Source organism: Leptonychotes weddellii, chromosome 3 (genome assembly GCF_054177405.1).
Source record: "Leptonychotes weddellii isolate Sample4059 chromosome 3, ASM5417740v2, whole genome shotgun sequence".
In the NCBI taxonomy this organism is placed as follows: Eukaryota; Metazoa; Chordata; class Mammalia; order Carnivora; family Phocidae; genus Leptonychotes; species Leptonychotes weddellii.
In genome coordinates, this window is record NC_138371.1 from 3512547 (window position 1) to 3533726 (window position 21180).

The following is a 21180-nucleotide window of genomic DNA, read 5'->3' on the forward strand; positions in this document are numbered from 1 at the left end:
CTCCCACCCCACCCCCCACTCCAGCAACCCTCAGTTTGTTTCCTGAGATTAAGAATTCCTCACGTCAGTGAGGTCATATGATACATGTCTTTCTCTGTTTGACTTATTTCGCTCAACATAATACCCTCCAGTTCCATCCACGTCATTGCAAATGGCAAGATCTCATTCCTTTTGATGGCTGCATAATATTCCATTGTATATATATACCACATCTTCTTTATCCATTATCTGTTGATGGACATCTTGGCTCTTTCCACAGTTTGGCTATTGTGGACATTGCTGCTATAAACATCGGGGTGCACATACTCTTTCGGATCCCTACTTTTGTATCTTTGGTGTTTCCTCTTTCTTAAAGACAACCCTGTACATCAAACACTGAAACACAAAAATGGCGCCATACCCTGCCATCAGGGCTTGGGGTCAGGAACTACTCTGACTGCCCAAACCCAGCATCCGCCAGTATCCTCCAGCAATGGGGGTCCCAGGTGCCCAATCTCCGTTTGGGGCTCTCTCCTGCTGCCCCCATGAATGCTCAGCCTGCACCAATGCCCTTGCTGCCCTGAGGCTTGCCCTTTGGTTCAGGCCCTGACACCTGCTCATCACTTGCCAAGCCCCCCACCCCTGTCCTGGTTTGCCACTTCCCCCTTAGCCAGTGGTTGGAGGTCTTCCTAAAACCAGGCAGGCTTTCCCCAGGATCAAGATGATGGCTCCCAAGGGAAGGTTGCGGAGAGCAGGGTTTCTGTAGTGAGAATCCAGCTGCTGAGCCCCCTCGCTTGGATGAGACCCCCTTGGAAATGAAATAAAGTCAACCATCCTCTCCATCCCTTCCTCCACCCTGTTCTATCTTGGGCACTGGGCTGTAAACTGCTTAGGGTTAGACAGGCTAAATTGTCTTTTCCCAAATTATTTCCCTCCCAGTGCCGGCCTTTGCTTCCTCGGTAAGATGGGAAAGTCATAGTTGCTACCTTACTGGATTCTGGGGCATTAATAATAGAATCCTTGCGATGCCTCGGGCACTGTGCCTGGACCACAGTGAGCACCCAGTAACTGTTAGTGGAAGTTCTGTCACCACTGTCACTGTTTTCATTAATAAGAAATATTAATATTGTTAATAATAACACCTAGTGTGCCATCAAAGTCATCTAAATTATAGACAGAGATATTTCACGAGAGAGGATAAATAGCAAAGCCCTGTGGAAAGCTGAAGGCTGCCCACTAATTGGAGCCCCATTTTGGTATAGCCATTAATCCCTTACCAATCCAGTGTGATCCCCCAGCTTATACATCCAAAGGATGTCATGAGAAACTTCCAAAAGTGCTGTTTCGATCCAGATATATTATGTCTACAGAAGGCCTTAGCTCTGTGAGTCCAATTTCCTTGTCAAAACAAGGAAATGAAACCAATCTTGCATGATTGGCCCTCAATGAACTCCCACTGACTTCAAATGATCACCTTCCCTCTCCAGAGGCTTATAAACCATGTACTTGAAAGTCATTTCTAAATTCTTGCCACGGACCCAACTCATAGGTCTGTGGTTGGAGGAGATACTTCATCTTCCTCTTTTTATAGAAAGTGTTATGTCAGACTTTTCACATGGCTCATGAGCTTTACAGAAATAACCACCACATAGGTATAGCTGGCTAAAACTGGGCCAGCATTACCTCTCCACCCTGATTATCTGGACACCTTTGGCTCAAAGTAGAACCTTGTCTCCATCTACAATTCTGGAAGAGACAGGACATGAGTTTTTCACAATAGTGACTTCTAAAAAATCTTCTTGAACTTGGTTTTCTAGAAGACTCAGGGCTTATATTTGAATCTGGTTGCTGATGGCCTGAGAAGGTGCAATGTCTGGACCTAAATAAGGAAAGACCACCATCAGGGTTCTCAGCTTCCCCCCTGCTGTCCAGGACACGATGAGTTGGGACCACTTTGCTTCTGCGACTGCCACCAAGGGCAACCCAGAGCAAATCACAGCTGGCTCCTTGTAGAAGGGAGGCCACAGCAATAAGGGCTGGTGGGAGAGGTGAGAGTCACGTGAGTTCTTTGTGGCCTGAGATATAAAATAAAAGCATGAGCAATATCTGTGGAGGACATCTGATATTTCCATCTGCCCCACACCAATGTCCCCCTCTTTAGGTTGTAGGGCATTGACTTCTTTTCTGGAATCACCCTACCCTACCCTTAGGCCAGGTAGTTCATACAAAGCCGACCCACACCTGGCACTTGGACAAAGGCCATAAAATAAGCCTGGCCAATGAGATGTCACACCTGCTAAGCCAGTTAATTAATTTGAGATGTGCCGCACATGATTCAAACCAGCCAACCAACTTGAGCCCCGGCCCTGGGCTTCACAGAGATTGCTGGGAGTGTCTCTGCCTGCTTCAAGCATGGAGCTTCCACCTTTGGGAGACTCTGCCTGAGAATAAAACCAGCGCAGATGAAAACAGAACCAAGGGGATGGAGACCAATTTCTGTCAACGTTGTCCGAGTATCTGGAACTGGTTTCCACTAAAGGTTGATTTAGCAACCACTGGGACTTTCAGCCATGCAAGGCAATAACCTCATTTCTTCTTAGGCCAACTTGAGTTATAGTTCTGTCTGTTGCAACTAAAAGAATCGTATCTGATTGTCTGCAGAGCTAGAGAGCTTAGAAACAGCTCAGGCAGGCCAAGGACCAAAGCATTGTGGCAGACATCCCTGACATTCACCAAAAATCCCCAGTTCTTGATTTTCCAGGCTCATATTAAGATTGCACTTCTCCACCTTTTCTAAAGTTAGCTGTGGCCATGTGACTTACTCTGGCAAATGAAATGTGACCAGAGGGGCACATATCATGTCCAAGGAGAAGATTTAAGACCAAATCTGTTCTTTCAATATATTCCCTTTCTCCTGCCTTGTGAATCATGAGAACATAGAGACAGAACCTCCCTCAGCCTGAATCCATGAGATCTAGATAAGCCTGTGTCCCCAGCCAAGCAGCGATGAACATGTAGTATATGAATGAGGACAGTGGGACAAACAGAAACAGCCCTTTAATCCACTGATATTTTGGGCTTGTTTGCTACAGCAGCATAGTTTATCTGATCCTGACTGATGCAAACATCTAACAAACAGCAGAGAGATCCCAGGCAGGAATCAGGCAAGGTGGCCTCCTTGGGTGGTCAGCTATGTCATCTAGGAGGATCTTGAAGATTGGCGGGATCCAGAGGACCATTAGATAAGGTGTGTGGCTGTTGTTAAAACAATGAGGTAAAAGAAACAGTAGAAGGGAAGACGGGTTGGTTGGTAGCCAGGAAACATCAGATAATACTTGTGAGTAACAACGACCAAAGAAGACAGGAGAAAGGGAATCTGGAAGAAGGTATGACAGTGATCACACCAAGAAGAAAGAACTGAATTGACAAATGGAACTAAACTGGAAATGTGCCTGCCTGGATTGTCCTGAGTCAGAGTCTCAGCCAACTTCTGTGTGCTGTGCTGAAGCTCCAGGGAGACTCTGAAGATGACCCTGAAGAGACCATCATCCTGAGAGTGTGGTCATAGGACCAGACTCTATTCACCTTGTCCCTCAGAGTGGTGTGGGGTACTGACTAGATAAGAGAGTTCCAAAGACTATCGAAGCACAAAATAATGTGTTTCTTTTGTTTGGGGGATTCTGACATTGCTTATTGTTTTAGGTATCTTGCTGTACAGTAAATTGCTCCAAAATTTATGGCTTAAAACAATAAGGATATGTATTATGTTACAGTTTCATTGGGTCAGGAATTTGGAAGTGGATCAGCTGGGTGCTTTTGGCTCAGGGTCCTCATGAACTTATAATCAAGGTGTTTTCTGGGGCTACAGTCACCTAAGGGCTCAACTGGGGCTGAGGATCCACTGCCAAGATGGCCCTGTCCATGGCTGTTGGCAGGGGGCCTCAGCTCCTTACCACATGGACCTCTCCACAGAGCCATTTGAGAACCCCTACAACATGGCAGCTGTCCTCCCCCAGAGCCGGTGATCCGAGAGAGTGAATAAGGGAGAGGTCATAATGCTTTTTATGACCGAGTCTCACAGTTTAGACCTAATCTCCAAGAAGTTACAAACCCACTTCCACCATCTCCTATTTGTTAGAAAAAAGTTGCTAAGTCTAGCCTACAATCAAAGAGAAAGGAAGTTAGCACCATCTCTTATAGGGAGGAATATCAATTTGTGGACAAATTTTAAAACCAGCACATGCATACATCGTATTCTTTTCTTAGTGTGGTAGACAGAGTAATGGACTCCAAAGATGTCCACATCTTATTTCCTGAAACCTACAAATGTGTGACCTTACTTGGCAAAAGAGATTTGCAGGTGTGATTAAGTGAAGGACCTTGAGATAGAGATTATTTAGATGGGCTCAGTAGAACCACCAAGGTTCTTATCAGACGGAGGCAGGAGTGTGAGGGTCAGAGATGTGTGGACAGAAGCAGAGGTAGAAGTGATGTGAGGAAGAGGCCACAAGCTGTGGAGTGTAGGCAAAAGGCAAGGAATAATAGCCCCCAGAAAAAAAAAGTAACCTTGCTGACCCTTGATGTTAGGACCCTTGGCTTCCAGAACTGTAAGGGAATAAATCTGTGTTCCTGTGAGCCACTAAGTTTGTGGTCATTTGTTGTAGCAGCAATAGCTAGCTAATACATTTTGCAAGAATTGGTGGAACACACCATGCAATGGGAAGACAGAGCCGTAGGGGATATAGAAGTGAGTAAGAGAAACAAGGGCGGAAAACAAACAAACAAATACCTGAACAAAATAAATCCATCAGTGATAATTGCTACAAAGGCAGTAATACCAGGTGATATGATTCAGCCACTGTGGGGCTGCTGGAGGTGGCTATCTGAGGCTAGATGGTCAGGGAAGTCCACTTGGAGGAAGATTGATGAGAAGCAGCAGTCAGCCTTATAAACATCTGGGAGAGGAGCAGAAAAACATCCAGAAAGAGGAAACAGCAAGTGCAAAATTCCGGAGGCACAAATAATCTTGGTGTATTCCAAGAAGAGAAAGCAGAGTGAGTAAGGGGGAGAGATGGGCGGGTCCAGGGCACGTAGAGCCAAGCGAAATTCATGCCTGAGCCAGATTCTGCTTGGAGAAGTGCTATGATCTGTTTTACAGTTGAAATCCGCACCGCACCACCCCCCTGTTGGATAATGACTGAAAGGGGACAGAGCGGCCCCTAGGAGGGAGATTAGGAAGCTGCTGTAACAGCAAAGACAGAGATGGGATGGGTGGACTAGGGAAGGGGTGGCTGGATCAGAGTGTGCTTTACATACAGAGATAACAGAACTGCTCCATTGGCCGGGGAGTGAGAGGCAAGCCAAAGAGAAGAACCAAGGGAATATTCTGAGCATTGGAGAAGGGGCCTCTGTAATTTTTGCTTCCCTGGGGAAGTGCTCGTTGCTGGGGTGTCCATGCTCCTCACCCCAACCGCTATGATGCTGGGTTAAAGGGCTGTTGCCCCCCTGATTGGCTGTGTGACCTCAAGTATGGGACTAGACACTCCCTATAGCCCTATCTGATGTGAAGATTCTTTGGGTTATTGGTGGCTTTTATCCAGACAGCTCCCCGCCCCCGGGGTACTGATTGTGTGTGGCTATCAGCAGAGAAAGCAGGGAGCAGTCAGCACCTCAACGTGCTCACACCGGAGGGCCTCCTTATCCACAAAGGCACAAAATGACCCAGGCAGCTCCACGGAAGGAGACCACACGGAAGGCAGCAGGGAGATCAGATGCATCTGGCTCACAATGGTTTCCCAATTGCTCGAGGATATCTCGGCAGCAGGTCTACAGGTGATGTGTCACCCAGGGTTACTGTTTGTCCACCTTGGACTCTGCATGTCTTCAGAGTAGGAATCCTGGCTCCAGTTTGTCAAACTCAACCAACGAACACTGAATTAAAACGTGAGCTGCCGCGTCCATTTTTCGTCTGTTCTCCTTCAGGAAACCCTCACCGCTGATGATGGACAAGCAGCTGCAGACTCCGAATGGGACTCAGACCCCTTTGACTCCAAATTGTAAAGAACCAGATTCTACAATCCCCAGGTTGAGAGTTGGATTGTTAATGCCCACGAGTGAGAGCTAGTCTCTGCCATTCTCTGCAGGGGGTGCACAGCGATTGTCACCCCTCCACCCCCGTCCCCTGCAATTCCCAAGCATATGGTCTGTTTCTTCAGAGCAAGAGTGCCAGTGATTTTTGCCTAGCAGTTCCCTTTGTTTTGACATTTGACTTAATTACCGCATGTTCCTATAAAAAAAAAATACATTTTTGGTGCTTTGTCTGTAATAAGAGTCCAGGATATATTTATTGAGTGAACGTGTGGATGGATGAATGGATGAAGTAGACATTATCTGGAAGATCTGGGTCCCACTGGCCAGACTTCTCAGTGGAAACTCTGGCCCTGGCAGCGTGGGTCTCAGAATGACAGGGTCAAGAGATTTGTCAACAATACCTAAGGCCAAAGATTCATGGGTATCAATGATGCGGCTTAAGGCATGGATCGCTGCAAACCAGTATTTTTTTTAATTGCATTACTTTAAAAATCAATTACATCAGAGACAAAGGGCATTTGCATAGTTTTTCTGCTTCTTTTGGGATTTGTTCTTACTGGCAGTGATTTAAACTCCTGATCAGTGGCTGTGGAGAGCTGCATGAGCTCATTCCTTATCAAATAAAGTATATTTGTACCCAGAATCCTAATGCTCTGTGGATTCCAAGAAAAGGATTTATTTGGAGCTCCTGGAAAATGATGAAATAAGTAATGTAAGAGACATGGGAAGTGAGAGAAATGTTATTGCCCCATAAACAGTTACTTGTACTCAGTATTTCGACGGCAGCTCATGCACTTCATGTTTGCTTTCTCACAAGAGCTAATAAAGGCAACAGTCCTTGGTGAGCGTGAGAATGGCTCAGCTTTCTTACAACTTGCTTTCATGCAGTCCGTGTGCAAACTGATCAAATGGAAAGAGCAAATGTAAGAAATGGGGTTAAAGGGTGAAAGCATGCAACTATCTCTTCCTCTCAGACCCATGAGCCAGCACCGCTCGGCTTATTGCCCTATTCTGCTAAAATAGACAAAACTGGTCTCTCTGCTCTACAGAGCGTAACTCCTCGTTGCACTGTTTCGGGGAGTGTTATTTGAAAGGACAAAGGTAGAGTGAGACCTTGATCCCACAGGCTGCTCTCCGGCTGTGGTTCTGGCCGCTGAACTTGCTGGTTACCTTAGGACCCTGCTGTGTCCCCTCCCTCTGCCACACTCTCTGCACCTGAACTCACTGAGACCAGCTGAGGCCACCTCCTCCGCCTGCCCACAGCCTTTAGATTTGTTTTCCAGTCTGCTGGAACATTGGCTGAAGAGTGGTGTGGCACAAAGGGAAGCCAGTGGGGCGATGAGCCGGGATGCTGCGCTGGCCCCTGGGTGGGGGAGGGGGGCTTCACGATCTGATTCAGACTTGACTCCTTCATGTTCCATCCTGGCAGTTCTAACCCCAGCCTGCAGGTGCATGAGGGGGTTTATTGCCTCCTTCTTTCAGAGGAGGAGGGCAGAGACTGCAGGCTGAAGGAGTTGTGTCTTTCTTGGGAAGGGATGGCCGTGTGTGGGACCTCAAGGAGCTGTGGCCAGTGGTAACAGTGGAAGAGGCAGAAAAAGCGGGAAACAAGCAGTCCATCTGCTAGGGAAGAGACCAGACCTGGATTAAAGGCAGTGTGAATGCTGATGAAAGGGGATGAGAAGCAGGGAACTTTCTAGAAAGACACTGACTTTCTAGAAATGACAGCTTCTAGGATGGTGGATGGGGACAGTGGAGAATAGTCAGGTCCCCAGAAGTGACTGTGGACCCACAAAAACACAACTGACTGCAGGAGGGCACCCAGGATGTGCAGGGATGCTGCTCTCGTTCTGACGTGCTGAGCTGAGGGGTCTAGGGACCGGCTAGGTTCCCGGTCTCAAATTCAGGGTGCGGCTCCAGAGATGTCCCAGATGAAGCTTCAGGTCTGAGTGGTGACATGCAGTTGAGGCAGTACCAGGAGAAAGGGTGAGAGGGGTGCCCAGACAGAAGCAACGCCTCCAGTGTTTTGGGGAGGATCCTTTTCCTACGGTGCAAACAGAAAAACAGTTAAGTCTCAGAATGCTTACTAAAGTGCATTTGGGAGTTAGAGCCCCAGTCTTAGATAGAATTTCTGTTTTGATAGAAAACACAGTATGTAGAGCGTACAACATATAACTTTCAAAAATGTAATGATAATTAAAGCGAGAGATATCTGGTCATGTTTACATCAGAAGAAGAAAAATTAGGAGATAATCTACAGCTGTCCATGTGTGTATGTATGTGTGTGTAGTGTGTGTGGTATATATATGTGGTTTGTGGTGTTTGCAGGGTGTGTGGGGTGTGTATGTATATGTGTGTGGTACGTGTGTATGTGTGTGTGGTGTGCGTGTGCACAGATGTATGGAAATGACACATAACAAGCAGGGCTGTGTTCTCTGGTGGCCAGGAGTCTGTGGTTCTGAAATGAGAGAGCATGTGCTCCTTTAAGTCTCCATAGCTGAGCTCAGGGCTGTTACAGTTGCTGAGCCCTGTGGATTTTGTGGTACGGAGGGAATGTTAGCTGAAGGCTGCTCATCCCTTGGAGAGTCAGACAGACGTGGGCTTCCGCTCATACACCACACAGCAATCTCTCAGTTACCTTGGCAACCTCCAGAAGTCACAGGAAATCTGTTGTCATGAGGTGCTTTCTCATTTCTGTCTGGCCCTTCAATGTTTTCACCAAAAGAAGTTTTTCTATAAAATTGTATGATAGGCAACCCAAGGAAAAAAACAGATAAATTGGACTACATCAAAATTTTAAAAACTTCTGTGCGTCGAAGGATACCATCAACACAGTGAAAAGTCAACTTTTAAAATGGGAGACAATATTTGCAAATTGTACATCCGATAAGGGTTAGTATACAGAATATATAAAGAATTCCTACAGCTCAACAACAACAACGACAAAAAACAAGCAACCTAATTATAAACGGGCAAAAGACTTGAGTAGACATTTCTCCAAAGAAGATACATAAATGACCAATAAGCACATGAAAAGATGCTGAATATCACTAATCATTAGAGAAATACAAATTAAGACCACAGCGAGATGTCACCTTACACCCATTTGGATGGCTACTATCAGAAAATAGAAAGCAAATATTGCGAAAGACATGGAGAAATTGGAACCCTTGTGCATTGTTGGTGGGAGTGTAAAATGTTGCAGAGCCACTTTAGGAAACTATATGGAGTTTCCTTAAAAAATTAAACATAGAACTATCATATGATCCAAGCAATTGCACTTCTGGGTGTGTACCCCAAAGAATTAAAAGCGGGGTCTCTGAGAGGTATTTGCACACCCATGTTCCTAGCAGCATTGTTCACAATAGCCAGAGTGGAAGCAACATGAGCATCCACTGACAGGAATGGAGGAGCAAAATGTGGTCCATCCATACGATGGAATATGATTCAGCCTTTAAAAAGAAAGAGATTCTGACATACACCTCAACAGGGATGAATCTTAAAGTCACTATGCTAAGTGAAATAAGCCAGCCCCAGGATGACTCACGGTTCATGATTCCACTGACATGAAGTATGTAGGGGGTCACATTCACAAAAAGGAGAATGGTGTCACCAAGGCTGGGGGGATGGGACATGGGGAGTCTCTAAGTGGGTCCAGAGTCTCAGTTTGGGAAGATGAGAAAGTTCTGGAGAAGGATGGTGGGGATGCCTGTGCAGCCATCTGAATGTACTTAACCCTACTGAAATGTACACTTAAAAATAGTTAATATGGTAAATTTTGTTATATGTATTTTACCACAGTGAAAATTTTTAAAAATTTTAAAAAATGTCTGGTAAGGTTTCAGCTCCTCTTTTTGCCTTCTAGTGTCCTTTCCATACACAGACCTCTGGGTAGATTTGGAGAGGCGTTTTCGGGGGACAGCAGCTTTGGGGTTCATTTGCATGACAGCACTTCCTGCAAAGGAAGATGGCGTATAAGGCCACAGACCAACATCTTCCATGAAGGGAGGCAGAGATCAACATTTTCTTTAGGTATGACATGGCTCACATTGACAATTTTTTTTTAAAAGATTTTATTTAACATTGATAATTTTTAATGATGCTCTTGAGCCAAGCCTCTTATAAAACCACCCTCAGCAGGTCAAGAGGATCCCCACTCCATGGAAAAACACGTGTTTCCGGACTCAGGCTGAGGTAAGCATGGGTCTTCCTGTGACCGCAGGAACAGCCAACAGCCCAAGAGCAAAATGCCCCTGCGTGTCTGTGACCTGTTTGTGACCCGGTTCCTTCCCACCTGGGACTTGCTCCGTGGATGTCTCAGGGCCGGCCATGAGGACAAGCGCCGTCCTTTCTCATGGAGCCGGGATTTGAGGATGGTCACATGACATTGAGTAGTAATGAAATGGAACAAGGATCCATTCTTGTCCAGGTCACAGGACCAGGTCACAATGCCTATAAATCACTCTCCTTGCCCAGGACACATGGTGGTCTGTGTGACATGACCATTGCCACTCACCTCACCCTCCAATGGCCCTTTTGTTGGGGGGGGGGGGCGGTGTGCTCTCAGGCATGCAGAGGGACCTGCCCGGGGTGCCCCTGAGAGGGACCCTGGTGTCTGACAAACAGCAGCAGGGTAGACGTGTGCCTGAGCCAACTTTCCCTGGCTCGGCCTGTTCACCCCTCCCAAGTAGAAAAGCACGACTGTGGTTTGTTTGTTATTATGTCCACCAAAGAAACACGCTCTGCTTCTAAGAGAACAGGGATGTCAGGTTTCCACAATCCTGGCAAGCTGCCAATGTCTGGGAAGAGCTGAAACCCTTCCAGAACACCTCACCCTAGCGGGTCCTGCAGAGGGGAGGTGCAGAGATCAAGAACAGAGAACCTTTCCTTTGTGTCTGTATTTTGGCATCACATAAATGTGTTGAGGCAAGCATGCATCAGTTCAGAAAACAACAAAGCAACGCACACATACCACAAAGGTGCAAAACAACTTCTGCTGGTTGTAGACATGGGTGTGACTGTCCCGGGGGCACATGAACACTGGGATTCAGAGCTGTCAGAGAACAGGACCCAGTGAATTCCAAGATCAGATTTCATGTGAACAGATGTTAAAATCAATGAAATAATATTTTTCCTGGCAACGCTGCCCAGGATAAACATGATCACTGATAAAAAATAAATAGCAACAGGTAGATGAAGATGTCACAGGGTCTATCGGAGTTAAGAAGCTAAAAAACAACTTATTTATAGGACCACCTGAGTGGGAGACCCAAGCTTCTCCCGAATGTCAGTAAGAGAGGAAAAAGAGTCAAATATGTCTTTAGTCCTTGCAGGAAACTGGATGGACATGCACGCTAGCATGCGTAGACCCCAAACACGTTGGAAACCAACCAGCAGCATGGCTCAGACCTTGACAAATTCCCCTAGAAGGCAACCCAGCAGAGTGGTTCTACCGAGGTAGATTTAGGGTTTAACAGGCAGGTCTGGGATTCAGAGCACTTGACAAATTGCTGTGGATGTTGAATGATGGCATGAACAGCAAAGGATGGATGTTCATGCTCAAGTGTAATTTGTGCCCCTGTATGAGGAGAGCACTAACAGCCAGAGAATAATGGAATTTGGTTGGATGACTGCTACTCCCCACAGGGCTTTTCTGAATGAATAATTCACATCTGCCAGGCATGAGTCTCAGCAGAAAGACGATTCTCAAGGGTCCCTCACTGTCCAGAGGGAAAATGAATGGAGGCCACAAACCACCTCCCCACTCCCCGGCTCATAGTCCACAAAAGTCACAAGGTTTCAAAATCTTCATTAAAGATACTAAGACAATCAATGTTTATCTTCAGCTATAAACAAGCAAAAGTTGTCAACAGTGGAAGTTTCCTGAGTCGTACGAGAACTATTCTACCAGAGGTGAGGGTCCATACGGTCTCCCTGGCAGCTGCTCTGGCAGGTGGACCCGCCTGGGACTTCCGCTGGATGGTGTCCCTTCCAAGAGACACCACATGCACACTCCCCTCCAAGCCAGCTTCTGGGAGCCCATGAAGAGGGGAGACCCAGGGGGCACCTGGGTGGCTCAGTTGGTTAAGCACCTGCCTTCGGTTCAGGTCATGATATTGGGGTCCTGGGATGGAGCCCCACATCGGGCTCCCTGGGCAGTGGGGAGCCTGCTTCTCCCTCTCTCTCTGTTCCTCCCCCCTGTTCGTGCTTGCTCTCTCTCTCTCTCTCTCATAAATAAATAAATAATCTTTAAAAAAAAAAAAAAAGAGGGTAGCCCCATAAAATGCTCGAGATGGATTCCAAATAGACATCATTCTCCAGGGTTGATGAAATGTCCCATGAAATGTCTTTGAAAATGGATTATTGGCTATGAAAGTGACAAAAAACTCACCACCACCACCAACAACAACAAAAACACTTCCAAGTGCAAAAGGAGCCTAAAATATTTGAAATTCTTCTTTAAAATTTTTCCCAAGATTTTTCCCAAGCTCACTCACTTTTTTCTTAATAGTTACTTTCTCCATCACTAGAAGCAAAGGCATGAAATAATCGTTTTTGTCTGAAAATCCCTGATTTTATTTATTGTAGTTAGGTCTATAAAGATTGGTTTTGGGTTTGGGGGTTTTTTTCTGGTAATATCACTATTTTCCTATCATTGCTGTCAAGAGCCCATAGGTGCAAAGAATCCTCAGAACTTAAAAACAAAAAAAATCCTTGCCCGAGGTCTATAAATTGCTGTCTCTGTTGTCTCAAAATTCCTTATGACCCTTGTTTTCCAGGGGAGAAAAGCAAAACACACATTTTTTGTTTTTGTTTTTTTTAGAAAAAATCCAGAACTCTCCTCTCCTATAAAACAGCTACTATGTTAATAGGATTTCACTGGATTATAAAATAATACACAAGTAAACAGTTATTTCCACATCTTAAATGCTCAAATAAATTATGGTCCATCAACACAGTGGGAGTCATTAAAACACAGTTATTAAAAATGATGTTTCCAGAGAATTTTTAATATTGGAACAATGTTCACCAAATGATGTCGAGTGAAAGCAAGCAGGATATTAAGCCGCATGTACAAACTACAGAGTTCTGGGAGATAATTCGTTTATTTTTAATTTAGTTACAATGTATTGAGCACTTGCTCCATGCCAGACAACAGCTGAACCTTGGCATACTTCGTCTCGTTTACTCTTTACCCAATCTCTACGCGGCGGGTGCGATCCCCCTCTTACAGATAAGGACACTGAGGCTCAGGGAGGGCAGTGGATCTGCTCCCTGGTGCTGTCGAAGGGGGAAGGCGGCTTGTGGACGGCCGCCTGAGCTCCAACCCTGGTCCGCAGGGGTGGGGCTCCCTGACCAGCAGCATCAGCACGGCCTGAATCTCAGACAAGTGCGATCCTGGCCTCCCCCTGCGCCTTCAGGATCAGAAGCTGAATTCTCAAAAGACCTCCGGGCAATTCCTACACAGCCTCCACGGCAACAAACGCTGCTCTGAACCACCACAGAAAGCGTAAGAACGTGCAGAAAATGCATCAAAATGTCAGCAAGTGATGGTGATTTCACAACTGATTTTAATTTGCTTATTTACACTTTTCTGTATTTTCCAAAGAGCTTCAATAGGCATCTATCTCATCTATAGTAAGCATAATGTTGGATACAACAGAACATAGATCTATCACATCCCAAGTTGCAACAACATAAATTAGAACAAACTCTTCCTGCTCCATCACCACCAAACTCCAGATTTACGAAGAGTGGCCATGGATTTTGATGTAAACAGAGAAGGAAATGTCTAAATTTGGGGACAGTTCCATCCAGTGGGATGTCATCAGCCACAGCTGTCTCGAGAAGGATGGTCTTGGCTCTGCCAGGGCAGCCTAGCGGTCCGCAGAGGCCCTCGTGGAGCCAGATAGAGAAAGAACAGACTAGGCTGGCCTCTCCTGGATGGCCACAAAGTGTTGTGACCACAGGCTGGGGTGACAAGGAGAAGTCTGTTCAGGGGACAAGCTAGTGAGTGGAATGGAGGAGATGGGCGATGGCGTGCGGCCGCAGGGAGGAATTCTTTGGAGGTGAAAGCAAAGTCATGGCTATCTGTCCACACCTGGGACCCAGTGCCCGCCCATGTGCCTCTCAGCGCCTCGGTGGAAACACCCTGCCATTGACCGCCCCGACAAGACTGAGCCGACTCAATGGGCCCCAGTCCAAGTGCAGGCAGCCCTGACCCTGTTTCTCTGCAGCCACTCCCAAATCATCAAAGCTGCTCCAGAAAGCACCAGGGTCTCCTAAGTGCCTTCTAAAGGCTGTTGCTGGGGTGGCCGACCTACCTCTGACTTTCTCCCCTGGGGGCAGCTGGTCCCTTCTGACCCCTGTCAGACCTGGCCTTTGAGAGCCAGGTAAGGCTTCTCTGGGCCCAGAAGAGGGACTCTGGCCAACCCCTCACCGCACCGGCCACCTCCAGGGGTCCCCAGTCACCTCCTCAACCAGTGACACCCTTGTCCCCCACCCCTTCTGCCTGCATGGGTCCTGAGGGGGGGCGCCGGCCCCCCAGACACAGCTGATCCACGGGGGCCCAGCACCTAACCCAGGCTATGCCTGAGGACTTCTCCGGAGCATTCCTTTGGATCTAAGGGATCCCGTGCCTCTTCTGCGGGGAAAGCGTGTAAGATAAACATGCAGGAGCTGCGAGTGGCCTCGTTCACCTTCTCCGGTAGAGCACTCAGAGGTGTTCAAACCCCCAGCCCCCTGCTTGTTGAGACGTAAAAAGGGAAGTAGCCACAGAGGACTCGCAGTGGGTTGAGTGTGTCCCCAAAAGATAGAACCTCCTGGAGCCTCAGAATGTGACCTTATTTGGAATAAGAGCCTTTGCTGATGTGATTAAGTTACCTTCATTACCTGAGGTCATCCTGGACTAGGGTGGACCCTCAGTGAAGATGACACAGAGGCTGGAGGGACACAGCCACACCCCCACGGATGCCAGGAGCCACCAGGGCATGGCCGGGGCAGGGAGGCTCCTCCCCCAGGGCCCTCAGAGGGAGCCCAGCCCTGCCTCGGCCTTGATTCTGGGCTTGCGGGCTGCGGACCTGTAAAGACTACTTTCTGATGTTTTGCTGTGCTTGGTTACAGCAGCCCTGGGAGGTGGCTCAGGCCCACAGGGTGCTGTGCAGAAATTGTCATTAGGCAGGGGACAGTGCTGGGCAGACAGATCGACCATGTCAGCCGCAGGACGGAGCCTCCAGGAAGGAACAGCCACCTGAAAGAAGTCTTAAAGATGCACGGGAGGTGGCCATTCTGGCAAAATCTAAGCAGAAATGCCATCCAGAGCAAGTCGCTCTTGAAAGCCGCATGTGGGGGCAGCTCTGGGGTCATGAGCTCCACAAGAACCGACCAAACGGTACCAAGCCTGTGCACCCATGCCTGGGATTTTGCTGAGAAAAGGACAAAAGATAAGGAATTGTGGCCATACCAGCCTCTGTGTCTCGGCAGCGTGCTTGCCAAACCTCCAGTCTGGGAAATACGTGTGCACATTTCACTGTCTAAGAAGTCACAGTGATGGTAACAGCTCGGGGATGGTAACACTGGGAGGGGACCAGAGTGATGTCTGAGTGGCCCAACCCACAAATTAGGGGCAAATCCCCTTTGATGCAACAAGGTCCAAAGGGTCAGAGGCTCCCCACCCTTCTTCAGGAAGATGTTTGGTTCCCCCAGAGCAAAGCCCAAGAATATATGGATGCTGATGGAGAGACGCATAAAACTTCCGACCTAAAGCGGAAGAAAGATTCTCCCCTGGCTTTGTCGAGCACCTTGGCTGCTGAGGAGGAAAATCAATGCATGGTCCTCCTCCTTGTTTCTCTCCTCCATGTGCTCTATCTTTATGGGCTCCGTTCACCTTGTTCTCAGAAGCACACATGTTAGGGTCGACCTGGGGAGCAGGGAGCCGTCCTACCGCGGGGAGCAGAGAGCGCCCGCTTCCCCCACCCACGGGCCCGCGGCCACCCCAGCCCAGGCAGGGCACTTACGGACAAGGACAGGAATTCTTTCCAAACCAGGTGCAGCAAGCATTCCCCACATTCTTCCTCTTTGCACAGACCTGTCCCAGCGCAGACTCATCCTGTCACACCCGATCCACCTCAGCATGCCCAGGCCATACCTGGGGGTCAAAGGCCCAGGAGCACAGGATTTGTATCCTCCAACCAAGGGGCATCTCTCTTTCTCTGCCTTTTCAGCTCCTCCTTGTCCTGGGTCCAGAGCACAAACTAGTAAGGGGAGGACCACTTTCCCTCATCCCTACTTAAAGGCCGAAACTGCCCAAAGTGAACGTGCTTTGTGTCCCATGAAAATTTCCCAGTTAGCACAGGGTAGACATCTGACAGCAATCATTCATCCACTTTAGACATGGGTGACCCCTGAATGTCCCCTGAGGGAATCTCCACCCTAAAGCTTCTGGTAGCTCCCTGTCCACTTTCAGTTCTCCTAAAAGTAAGCACCAGGAGGTCAGAGCCCATCTGCCTGGGCTCACCTCCTGCCATCCGTGTTCCCCCACCAGCCCAAAGATTCTTCCCCTACTGCTCCCCGCACCCTGCCCTGTCATCCCACCCCAACCTGGGTCTAGGCCCTTATCATGGGCTGGGTGTGGGCGCCACCAGGACAAGTAGGACACCCACCCTCATGGTGCCCTGGACCCCTGGAAAGGACACCATCAAGTCACACAGACACAAACGCTTACCTGACTGCCTGAGCCCTCAGGCTGGACTTCTGGGCTCCCAGCAGCCACCTCTTTCTGATCTCCTGCCGCTAAGCATTTCATGATTCAAGCACCCACCCCCAAGTCACTCCTGCAGGAATTTTTCCTTACCCACAAGACAAATTCTAGATTTCAGACTCCTCCCTAGTATCCCCACTTTGTTCTCTCCTGACCCCCAAGGCAGTCCCTCCCCCCCCACCCCCCTGAACACAGCATTTGCTGACCATGCCCTCAGGAGCCCCTCCCCATCGCACGAGGCCCTGCCCGGTCCTCTGAGCCCAGGAAACTGCACCCCTGCCTCTTCCCTTTGCAGCACAGCTTGCACCTGCTCATCTGGGACCAAACATGACTATAAAACCACAATCATTTCTCACGCTACAGAGTGGTGGGAGAATACTCTTGGGGGGGGGGCAGTGTTTTGCAGAGAAAGCCCTTGGGTGGTGCAGGGAGAAGGCCCAGGGCCCCGTCCAGATGGGAGGGCTGACACGATCGTGGGGGACGGCCCGCACGGCCTGAGTGCAGAGCTGGGACTTCGGCTTCCACCGGGAAGACATACTCTGGTGGCGGGCTGGGCTCCCTCCCTTCCTGGGGGCTGGTGGCCTAACTCTGGTCATTTAGCTCTAAAGGCAGGCACGAGTCATCTCCAAAGCCTAGCGCGCTCCAGGGAATGGGGTGACAATCACACCCCGTGAGTGACCGCAACGTGAAGGAAACCTTCATGGGAGGGATAAGCCCAGTTCTTCCATAACACGGTGCAGCATGGAGGGAAAGACTTCTGTGTTAACAGGCAAGTGTGGAATCTTAGCATTTCTGTATTGCCGGCAGACCCCAGCCCCAGAGGAGGCAAAGAAGGAAAGGGGCGTTCTGGATTCCAAATGCTCATCTCAGAGCCTGGAGCCAGCTCTGAGCATGTCCGGGGATCACCAGCCAAAGAGGAAAGAAGGTGCCCCAAATCCCAGAGCTGGGCTGCAGAGCGGATGGTTCAGAGCCTGCAGGGACAGCAGATTTGACTCCAGAGCTCAACTCTGTGTCCACTGCCACAGACGATTCAGGCCAGAGGCTGGGATGGGGCGGGCCCATGGGTTAACCTCAAGCGTTGGGGTCTAAAATGCAAGAAGCCACGGAGGGCAGGAGATGTCTGGAAGGCATTACTTAATGAAACGATTCAGGTTTGCCCCGCAGATAGGGATTCTTTCATGTGTAACCTGTGACCTTCATGGTTTCTAATTTCTGCGTGAGAATTGACTAGCCTCAGAGGGCCGGCTGCAGCCAGGGCGTGGGGTTAATGGCTAGCTCAGGCACAGATTCAAGGTCGCAGACCGACAGGCCCGCAGACGTGACACTGTGTTCCACGGGCTCGTTCCCTGGATAGAGCTGGGAGAGGCACCCAGTGGTGGGCGCTGGGCTTCCAAGATGCCAAGGGTGGGTCCTGCCTCCCAGCCTAGTGAGGGGGGGCAGCCCACAAACATGTGATTATTAAAAATAGTGTCAGGATTTGTCTACCAGCTTCCCTTTATATCCTGAGAGGCCTAGTATCTTATCCTGAGATCTGTCTGCCTCCCACCCCACGATGGCCAGGGAGCCAGGTCACTGATCGGTTACATCCTGTCCCATAACTTTCTTGTGTTCCACGCAGAGACCAGTGGGGGGCGCTGAACATGCCAACTAACACTTGAGGAGTTGTCCTGGAAGGGCACGAGGAACAGAGCGAAAAGCAACCAACAGAACCAGAGGAAACATTTGCAGATCACCTACCTGATAAGGGACGGACACCCAGAATACACAAAGACCCCCCACAATCATCCACCACCACAGACAGCACCCCAATTCAGAAACGGGCAGAGGACTTACATGCACGCACGCACAAAATACACAAAGGCCAACAAGCACGTCAAAAGATGCTCAGCATCGCTAATTAGGGAACGAGACATCAAAACCACAATGAGCTACCACTTCGTACCCATTAGGATAGCTGTTATTTTTAAAAAGCACACACACACAGAAGAGAACTAACAAGTGGAGGCAGAAACTGGAACGCCTACGTACCGTTGGCAGGAATGTAAACTGACACAGCAGCAGCCAATTAATACAGTCCCTCCAACATTTCAGCATAGAATTGCCGTACGATCCAGCCATTCCGCTTCAGGGTGTAAACCACAAAGAAATGAAAGCAAGGACTCCAACGGATATTTGCGCACCCATCATGTTCATGGCAGCATTGTCCACAACAGCCAAAGGTGGAAACGATCCAAACGTCCAGCAGGAGATGAATGGATAAGTGGAAGGTGGTGCATACATACGGTGGAATATTATCCAGCCTTTAAAAAGATGGGGTGGGGCGCCTGGGCGGCTCAGTCGTTGAGCATCTGCCTTCAGCTCGGGTTGGTCCTGGGATCGAGCCCCGCATCGGGCTCCCTGCTCGGCGGGAAGCCTGCTTCTCCCTCTCCCACTCCCCCTGCTTGTGTTCCCTCTCTCGCTCTGTCTCTCACTGTCAAACAAATAAAATCTTAAAAAAATAAATTAAAAAGATAGATAAATAAAAAGATGGGGAATTCTGACCCCTGTTACACGGGTGAACCTTGAACACACCGTGTTGGGTGAAACAAGCCAGTTGCAAAGGACACATACCATGTGACTCCACTTATAGGAGGTCCCCAAAACGGTCAGGTTCATGGGACGGAGAAAAGAATGGTGGGCGCCAGGGCGGGGGGCGAGGGGAGGTGTAGGTAGTGTTCAATGGGTGCAGAGTTTCATCTGGGGACAATGAACGTGTCCTGGAGACACTGGAATGTGCTTAACACCACTGAACTGTACTCTGAAAATGGTGACAATGGTAAATTGTCGCATATATTTTACTACAATTTTTAAAAAGCCTTGATAGGTTGATTTCGACTCAAGTCATCCATATAAAAACAGCTTTGTGTTTGAACCAACACACATAAAAATAAAGGAGTTCCTCGTCTTCTGCCAGGCATCCCCCCAGGTTCCTCGATGGTGTTGGCGGACTACCCACTCTGGGGGGCCCCCGGCCCCTCGAGGCGGCCTCAAACACTCACAGACCCAGGGGCCGCCAAGCCGGGACAGAGTACTCAAGAGTGGGGAGTCGAAATATTAATCTGTGAGTCATATGGATCTAATTCCTCTTGCTTTTTTAAAAGACAAAACTATCATAAAACTCGTCTGGGTCTCTTCATAGGCGCACAAAGCATAGAGAAACTGACTCACTTTCCATTTGAAAACGTGGTTGGTCCTGTACCCGGGTGGTCCCCTATCTCTCCAGCCTCTCATGCCCTTTCTAGCTTGTTTATGGGGAAAGGTTGAAAGCTTTGAAAACGGTCCGTTCTTTCAAGAAATAGACACATTTAAAACCCTTGTCAGGGACCTAACTGATGTGGTCCCACGGCAGAACCCAGAGAGGGGGGATTTGCCCGGCTACACGCTACGTATGACGGAGATTCAACTCACTGTAAACAAGAGGGATTAGGAGCGCAAAGCTGGGCCTGGCGGGATCCAAGGACGCCGGTCCTAGGAGAAGAAAGGCTCCTCGGGAGGTGTAAAGGGGTTTAGCAGAGACGAGCGCTGGTATCTGCAGTCACACTCACAAAATCGGCAATTGTGCAGTGTCAAAGGGCTCGGGCGACAGCGTCTGCACCTCCCAAGCCAGGAAGAGCAAACATTTAGTGCCAACTGGGCCATCCCCTTGGCCTCTAAGTGCTCTCAGCCGCACATACAACCAACTGCCTGTTACTTCCCGGGCAATAAAGCTGGTTTTCCTGCAGCCAGCTCCCCAACACCTGAGGGTGCTGTCCCAGAGAGACAGCTGTAGAAAGAGGGTCTTTCCCACCTGGTTTTCTCAGCTTACAGCTTCCAGTACACGCCAGCAGGTACAGATGAGCGTGCCCACAAGCACACTTGTCCAGCAGGAGGCCTTTTCAGGGCGCCTTTGGGAGGCTGCAGAGACAGAGAAGGGTCCATACATCGGGTCAGCCCTTGGCTGACCCTCATAGGGCCTGGTATCTAGATCCTAGTCCTGGTGCAGGGAACTCATCCCAGGCCATGTTGGCCGGGAAGCCTGAGTTCTCATCTCTTCTTTTAAAAATAACAACACACAAAAAGCAGGGACTGACAATTTTAGGAATGCGTGAAAGCTTTGAGAGAGAGTGCAGGAGAGAATAAGGAGCAAACATAAACCCATCACCCTGAGACATCTCGGGGCATGAGCTTGCTTGTTACCGGTGACCTCCGTCAGGATTTGAAGGGCAGAGGATGCAGCCAGCCTCCATGCCTTGGGAGCTTTCGTGGCGGGGGGGCGGGGTGGGAAGGGGTGGGCAACAGTGGGCCATGCCATGCAGAATTTGCTCAAGGTGACTCCG

General features: G+C 48.9%; 1 long non-coding RNA gene across 1 annotated transcript; it reads right to left on the minus strand.

The window, feature by feature from the left end:
• Positions 1–7213: 7213 nt before the first annotated feature.
• LOC145720423 (uncharacterized) lies at positions 7214–20421 on the minus strand. Its single transcript, XR_014143320.1, has 2 exons — positions 20273–20421; positions 7214–8110 (listed from the first exon to the last, which is right to left on the minus strand). It is a non-coding gene; the product is annotated as an uncharacterized LOC145720423 (long non-coding RNA).
• Positions 20422–21180: the final 759 nt, after the last annotated feature.